The sequence below is a fragment of the Octodon degus genome, unplaced genomic scaffold (assembly GCF_000260255.1).
Source record: "Octodon degus isolate 3935 unplaced genomic scaffold, OctDeg1.0 scaffold00051, whole genome shotgun sequence".
In the NCBI taxonomy this organism is placed as follows: domain Eukaryota; kingdom Metazoa; phylum Chordata; class Mammalia; order Rodentia; family Octodontidae; genus Octodon; species Octodon degus.
Window position 1 is genome coordinate 1,092,383 of NW_004524627.1, and position 9,313 is coordinate 1,101,695.

Sequence of the window (9,313 nt, forward strand, 5' to 3'; positions counted from 1 at the left end):
CTTTACTTTACGCTGTACCTACCCCCAAGTTCTTATTAATGTCCAGTATATAAAGTTTTCCAATTTAGATAAACCAATTAATATGAAAATTAATTTCATTACTTCAACATGTTGTAGGTCATATATATGATGTGATATTATTAAAGCTTTTGAAAATTAGTCAGTGAGTGTATGTGTTTTCTCAAAAATCATAGAACGTCTCTGTGAATTATTTTGGCTTATTTTATAAGCATTTCAATAACAATCTGATGTAGACTTTCTTGGCTTTTTGACACTTGTTACCTATCTGATTTCTTATTAGAAAGTACTTTCTATTGTATCTTAAAAATAAATTTATTTTCCCTAAAAGATAACTATGCTACACGAAAAATCGCATGTAAATGTTCCAGACTCCATGCTACTTTTGGTAATTTTCTAAAGGTGCTTTTCTAGGGATTGTTTGGGGGTGACTATATCATTATCTAATAAACACTAATTTTCAGTATTTACAGATATTGTCTCTATAAGTTTACATTTTGTAGTTTTCTGCAAATCCATGTTGATGCCATATGCACCCGTCTCAGCCTATGCATTCTGTGTTATTAGAGTACTGCTTCTGATGTAGACTCATGAGGTTATGCTGAGTTTTACTCATGATGGCACTTGGTTTTTGATGGTGCTGTGCTGTAGGGCTCTATTTCAGCCATGCCTGTTATTTAGCAAATATTGATTACTTCTTATTTCAGTGGTTAGATTTTGTTTGCGGTAGCAGTGTGCTACCTGAGGATAGAATACGGTGCAGCGGAGACTTTCATAGCCTGCATTCTTTGCCAATGAGAAATGCATTGGATGTTTTCAAGATAACATTGCTTCTCTGATTCTGGGTCCAACTGTTTGGTCATTCAGCACCTTACTTATTCCTGTTTAGAGTACAGACCTAATGCTGGAGCTAAAACAGCAATTTGGTTATTCTTTTTTTTTTTCCATTTAAGTTTATTGGTACAATTTAGATATTCATACAGATCACGTTTATCAATTCTGACCTCAAAAGTAGTATAATAAAGATGAAAGAAAAGAAGAAGCATCCCGTGTCTAACACAGTAATCTGAACTAAAAGTACCAAACTTTGTAGTGTTTATCTGCAGATATATTGGATATGAGGAATATGGAACTTCAAAAACATTTTGTTTACTTATTTGTTTGGCACAGGGTCTCATTCCATAGCTCGGACTCACAATGACCCTCCTGTCTCAGCCTCATCATACCGCGTTTCCGTGGGCCAGCACAGGGTGCCGGGGGCTCCAGGGCCAGCACAGCATGTGGTACCGGAGGACTAAACCCATGTTGTTGTGCTTTCCAGGCTGTTGCTTGCACTGCCAAGCTATCTCCCTGCCACGGGAATCTGGAACTTTTAAATATAACTTTTTTTTTAAGTTTTATGCTATGGTAACCCCCCACAAATCTTATTATTATATACATGGTTGTCCAACTCTAAGGATAATGATAATAATATAATACGTGTGCTGACAGAATATGATAAACGAAATAATAATTTTATTTGATAGTTTCTCTTGAAAAAGGTAATATACATCACTTTTTATTAGAAATAGAAAAATTGAAGATAATTCTTCTTTAGTTCATTGCAAATTACTATGAAATAAAACTAGCATAGTTTTTACTTTTTAATGTGTTAGGTCACAGCGTGAGAAATCATTTTAAAAATTCATTTTAAAGTGTTGTTTGAATCAATGTCTTCCAGTAGAAATGCACACTCATTTAGACAAACTGTAGGAAAATTTCTTTGTAAAAACTAAGTTGAATATTCTTCTAGACAGCAAGGCAAGTTGCTACATTCAAGCAAAAAACTTGAAAAACTAAAAACAAATAGAAGGGAAGAATAGTTTTCTAAAATAAATAAATAAATAAATAAATAAATAAATAATAAATAAATTTAAAGGGCCAGCCAAATAGCTCAGTGGATTAAAGTACCTGCGAGCAGGCGTAGGGACTTGGGGTCCGATCCCCGGCCTGTCATGCCGTCCCACCCCCGGGATGCACTGAGACAGCATTAGCGACTGGGTTTGGAGATGCGCCCCCGTAATTACAGCTTTCGGGAAACTGTAAGCAGGTGAATCACTACTAGTCCGATCTAGTAGTGAGACCCTGAACACCCTGTAGACCCTTCCCTAAAACGCACACGCACACGCGCGCGCGCGCGCGCACACACACACACACACACACACACACAAAACCTTTAGGAGTTGTTAGTTTCTACAGCACAAGAACATTTTATTTTATTTTTTTTTTATTTATTTTTTGTGGCCAGCTCAGCCCACCCTGGGGGTAGGACTGGAGCAGCATGCGGTGCTGGCGATGAAACCGCAGGCCCTGCTTTTTGCCTAAGGCTTGCTTATGCCAGCGCTTCAGACCGCTGAGTTATCTCACCGGTCCCCACAAGAGCATTTTTAAATGAGTTTCTCCTTATTCTCATACCACTGAGAAGGGAAAGTAATTTCAATTCTGAAAACATTAGAATTAAGAATTTTATGGATATTAGCTTCAATACAGAAGTATAACCTAAACCTGAAAATATAGAGTGACTGTGGTAATGTCACACATAGATTGGAAAAATTTCCCTTTTGGGGCATGCTGAGATGGCAATTGAGACTGGGTGTGGTGGCGCGCATCTGTAATCCCAGCGCTTGGAAGACTGCAAGGAGAATCACTGCAAATCCGATGTACCTATCGAGACCCTGTAAACCCTGTAGAACCTGTACTAAAAAGAAAAAGGAGCATTTCATATAAGAGGTGAAATACTGACATTAAAAGATGAACAATATTGCTTTTGTGGGACTTAAGTACTAAATCAGGACAAAAGTCAGATAAAATTAATATATTCAGTCAAAATTAACTGTAATTATAAATTATGGTTTAAAACAATTCTGCACTGCAGTAGAAGCTAGACAGATAAAAGAACTTTAAACAACAAAATTTAATTTACATGCTCCACACAATGGAATGAATTAGATTTCAGGATGCATTTTTCCTAGTCTTAGAAACCAGAGTAATAATTAGTATAATTCTCCTTGATGACATTCATATTAGTGTAAGAAGATATTAAAATAAGACTTGAAGTTGTCCGAGGCAGCACATACCAAGAAAAAAAGAAAAGAAATTAACATTCCACATTTTTATGAAAGTATGTGCCTGTCCTTATATGCTCAGCTTAGCCAATTTTCATGTAATACTCCTTTAAACCAAGTTCCAAAACTGATGGACTGAGACTTCAATGGAGTATTTACTTGAAGAAAACTGTCATCCCTCTCTGGCACTTAACTTCCAGAAGGTGTGCATGGGTATGTGTGTGGTGGTAAAATGCAACAACAGGACATCTACGTAACTACACCACATGTTTGCTGTATTTCTAAGTTCGGGTATGATGTACATTCTTGAATCCTACTACCTCATGAATAAAATCTGGCAATTCTGAGAAGTGTCCCTATGGCACAGTAAGGTGATGATTAATAAGGAGGAACAAGCCAAGTCCTCACCCAAAGCAAGACCAAGGCACCTGTATTCATGGAGATCTACTTGGAAGCTCATGGACAAGAACTTACAGCTATTCTGGAAGACACAGTAGTGTGCTCCCCACGGTGGAGCGAGCTTGTGTCATTTTGACCTGTAAGAAGCAGCAGTTGTGAGTGACTTGTCAGGAGTTAGAGAGCACGATATCTTTGTCACCAAGCTGTGTTAGAAATTCCTGGTGAAGGGAGGGTTTCTCTAAGAAATTCCCAAAGTTGTCTCACAGGAAGTTTGGAAAGCACTTATAACAAGGAAGTAGTTTAGAATTAAGCAGACATACATGATTCTGTTTTGGAAAATTTATTTATTTTAGTACTTTTTCACTTTTGCTTCTCTCAAGTTTTTCAAAATCATTCATTTAACACTGAATGACAGGCAATCCAGAAGTGGATCAGGATGGGCTCTGAGAGCAGCTGCCTCCTGTCCACTCCCCATACAAACTGCCCCACTGTTACTACTTAATTGGGTGCAGCTTCAATTGAATGAGATTAGCTCTGGGGTTAGACTGGATAGGAGTTTTCATAACTGGAAGAGGGAGCTTTTGCTATAATCTTAGGATGATGAATAAAGCTAAAAGAACTACCTGAAATATTGCCCCGATGAAAGAGATTAGTCATGACAAAGGTAACAGTGCAACAGAATAAAGTTGTTTGTTCATTGCATCTTACATAATCTAGCTGATTAATTATTGTGGTTCTACTAGCATTAAAACAAATTTTTATGTTTTACAATAAAAAGTGACCTTACATCTACATAAGATGAGTTGATGAGTGATGAATTTTTATTTTCTTAGGCTGAAAAATATTTCAACTCTTAGGATGAAACGTGTTTATAAGACAGAAAGTCTCGCATAAATGATTTAGATTGTCTCATATCTCCTCTTGAAACATAAGCTCCCAAATCAAATTTATGTAGCAAATAGAGACTTATCTGTTATTTTTAATCATCTTTCCTCAGAAAAGTCTTATGACTCTGAATAATTAACTGCAATCCATCAGTTCTTCCTAGCAAAAGCTCACTACCCATGCACTTAAGAATATTACTGTAATTAATATAATTCTGATAATGTTGCATTTAAATATAAACTATGTGCATAGACAAAATATCAATCAGATATGAAATCTTTTTATCCTAAAATTATTATCCTCCATTATGCAGGGACAGAGCAAATTTATAAAATATTTTCTTATAATCTGGGGCAGTATTTGAGCATTATTTCATTACTATTAAGAGGGATTTTTTAAAAAAAAATTTTCACAATTGCCAAAATAGGAATTTAATATGAATATCTCCAAATTAGGAAAATAGTAGCAAACTTTAACTTACGCACTCCCCAAATATTCTCTGGTCAAATCATAAGAGTCTTTCTAAGTCTCTGTGGATTGAGTGATCATACCTGTTTTCTGTTTTCTACTTTTTTTGTTTGTTAGTTTGTTTCAGTACCTGGGATTGAACTCAGCAGCTTGCGTTTCCCAGGCAAGTGCTAATTCTCCTAAGCTATTTACTCAGCCCATTTTCTCTTTTTTAACTGCACAAACATACACAAGTCATTAATATTTTCATGCAGTACTTTAAACTGTCCATCAATCACTTTTGTATGTATTTGTATTAGCTTTCTTATCTTCTTGAACTCAACAACTAAATAAAACTTCTTAGCTTTTTATCTCTTCCAACATTATCCTAGAACTTTAAAAAGCAAACTTTTCTTTGGCATGGAAAGCCTAAATATAAGAACAACTTTCCTCTAAGATTGTATGTATAGAAACCTTAAGGAAATCATTAAAATTCTCTGTGGTGAAATGAGCATGGAATCACAAAATCCATTCTTTTGACCTCTTAGTGGCAGAGAGGTGAGCTGATGCCTAATGAGCTATGATACTTAGGAATAAATGAGAGAAAATAGGAGAACATATTTTGAAATTCTGTACAAATTTTCATAACATTAATTTGAAACAATATATTAGAAGACCATGTTGTACTTCTAAACTTTATGTGATTTGCTTGTAACAGGAACTTTGAGAGCAAAGAGTAAACTGCATGTATGCAGAACTACAATTTGCTTGGTGAATTTAGAGAACAGGAATTCATTTCTATGTATATATGAGTTATTTACAGTATAGGAAAGTAAGCCTTTAACTTATTAAAATTATTAAATTGTGTGTCATTTTATCATTATTAAAGTTAATATATTATAATAATCATTATTACTAAGTTTAATGTGGTAGAAAAGATCATATGTTGATTTTGATGATATATTTATTATCTTTAGAAGGCTCAAGATGCTTACTATTTCTACAGGTATAGAATTACTTTATTTAAATCCAAATGGGTGTGCTGGGTGAAGTAAAAGAAGGCAAATTGAGTTTGAGGGACCAATAGGAAGTATGACCAATGCTTTTTTGAACTGTGTCTTAGTTCCTGTTATTGTTAATCACAGAATATTTTCATTGCTGGCCACCGAGAAATTGTGTAACTATGGATCAGGCCCATGAAGACATTTTATAATGAGTTCAAATATGACCCACAGTGTTATTTCAAATTACAAAAAGCTAAAGCTAGTGTTCTGTCCTTTACCTCTTTTACCTCAAAAGCATATGTGAACTATTCACTGACCCTATGTGATAGAAACTGGCAATAATAACTACGAGTCTTATGGCTTCTACTTCATCAGTCTCTGCAGTTAGGCTGTGACCATACGCCAAGTTTTGTCCAAATAAATGTGAAAGGGTTCATTCAGTCCCAGTTAGAGCCAACTGTGTTTTTGATTACCACTCTGTCTACTAGCCACAGACATTCAGGGCATGTGTTCCACAGCTGATAGTCACCTAATGAAAGAGAAAAAGACTACAATTGCATCGTCTTTAGGAGGGTGTAAATTAAATCTTTGATATGCTTATTCCTGATGCATTTAGTCTCTCTGTTATTAAGAGACAACTGTGTCCAGCATTCTGAATACACATAAGTTCCAACAATTATTCAGTGGCTATTACTATTATTTTAAAAGCACAATCAAAAGTAAAATCTTCCTAATCTGGGAGGGTCACACATTTCAATCAACTTTTCCTTTCTTTTCGCACCATACCCCTACACAGTATTGACATACATGCGTCCATTTGCAGTCATTGTGCCTGTTCTCTGAGAAGTGTCACTTTATCTACACCCTCTGGGAAGTGGTCCTTCAAGGGCTCACACCACAAAGCCTCCAATCCAATTCCGGTTGCAACACTTGCTTGAAAATCTCTACCTCAAGTGAGCAATGTGAAAAGTTTTCACATATCTCAAGAATTTTGGTTATCTGAAAAAAGTTGGATTTGCTGATTAGTAATTCTCATAGTTCCCTACACACTTTAAATTGTGACAAACATTTTATTCATTCATACTATTCTTTTTTGTCCAGAGTACAGATGATTGTAAGTTTTCATTTCTAATTCAAATTCTCAGTCAAATTCCTTCAGTGTCGCCATTTAGGCTAATGCAGAATAAAATGGGAGATTTGCAAAAAAACAGAAATGATGTGAATTACTGAAATTAATAACTTCTATTTATGTGGTATAAGAATCCACATAAACGAGAAGATTTTTCTCAATTACTTAGTAAAAAGCACTTACTTGGCATCATGCAATGAAATATATAAAGAAATAAAAACCTATTTTGCTGTATGGAGTGTCCAGGATTTAAGATATTGGAGAAATTCCTTGCTACCACTTATTATTGACATTACTTTGTTCAGTTTCTTCGGGTTGCTATAGTATCTCTGTTTATCTATTTGTGAAGTGGTTAAGGTGATGGTGGTGATAACAACAATAATCATCTCCATTGGGATTGTTAGAAAAGATGCTACTAAAGATTAGACACTCAGGAAGTATGTGTGCACACAAGATAAGCATTTAGCATGGCCTCTATGTCTGACACCATCATTGTTATTGATACAAGCATGTTACATCAAGGTTATATTTCAGAAACAGTTACATCAAATATCATCTATATTAACTCCAAAGTAATTTGTTTAAAACAATGTGTGTTGTACATGTGGAGGAGGGCTGGGGAGATAGCTCGGTGGTCTAAGCTCCTGCCTGGCAAGCACATGGACTCAAGTTCAATTCTCTGAACTGCATGCTGGGAGGGTCCCATAACTCCCGGGCATGCTGACTCGGGCACTGAAAGCTGGCGTGGTGGCACATGCCTGTAATCCTAGCACTGGGGAGGATGAGACAGGAGGGTCATTATGAGCCCCAGCTGCGTAGCAAAACCCTGTACCAAATAAACAAATAAAAAAATTTTAAAAATGAAGGAAATTTCTAAGCTTATTTTACTAGCAAATGAGCAGTTCCTATACATTTCCAAGAAGACAAGTGAATTAATATACATAAGATATGAACTGTATATTATGTTACAGGTTTCAAGTAATGTCTTAGTTTTCCCAGTCTCCTTACTAAAGTTTGAAGGACAATTCATTTTTAAGATTTTACACTGCAACTACCTGGGGAAGCTGGTTATGTGTTCCACGTAAAATATACAAATGTTTAATTTAACTGAAAATATAGCTTTAGATTTCTATTCATATTCCTTGTAATTTGTTGCAAATTTTTGTAATGCAATTTGTTATAAATTTTTATAATTCAGGGAGAAAAAACTGATTATTATTTTTGAGAATGACATTTTCAATTTACCTTCAAAAGATATCGTGCAGATGTTTGACTTTGGTTAGAAAGTTGATACTGATTGAATATGTTTTAAATAATGCAATACATTAGAAGACACACTGGAATTAATCTCTCCCCAGATCAGCCCCAAACACACACATGTGGACCATACTTATTTCATCATTCTTTCTGACTAGATGTCCTGAGTTGAATCAAGTCATTTCCCCTTTACAGTTATTTTGCCTTTGGGGAATCTAACTAACAGTTGGTTCTAGAGTTGGTGAAATAGGTTGGGACAGGGACATACCACGTCTTTATGAGCCTGACTTGCTATTGGATGGACTCAATCATAGTATTTAGTGCACTTTGCATTTGCTGGTCCTTTCTTTTTCTTTTTTTGCGTTTTGTCAGGGGTGGAGTTTATTTTTTTTTTATTTTATTGAGAAAGAAATAGCAATGAGACAGTTTCAAAACAGGTTAGTAGGACAGTTATAATAATTAATACATTGTATATAGTCTTCATAGTAGTTACTCAGAGTAAAAGATGCAGACATGATATCTTGTCTAAACTCTATTAGTATGAATCTTTTTTCTCATTGAACCAAGAGACAGTAGCTATATATCTATCCTATTTAGTACATACAGATATATTTTTTTTTCACTACAGAATGGATCTTCATTTATATACCTCAATTTGTTAAGTTTTTTCAGAGATGAGTGCCCCATTGCCATCCCAATAGGGAAGGTGTATGAATTCAGTAAAATAATCCAAGGCAGATAATCCACTACTATTATGGACTATTGGACTATATCTGCTGTGTTTCTGATCACACTTCTTAAAGACACTTACGAAAGAGGATCTTCAAAAGTGTTTCAGAAACAAGAATGACAAGAATGACAAACAAGTACGTTTGAAGTACAGGGCTGTACTTTAAGGGCGATTAATCCCAGTGTTTTTTACATATATATTTAGGGCTGCACCTGCCTGGCAACGACCCCAGTTAGATCCTTGGCACTACATGCCATGCCTATTGTTAAGGCCTGGAACTGGGCGTGGTGGTGCATGCCAGTAATCGCAGCACTGGGAAGGCTGAAACAGGTTGATCACT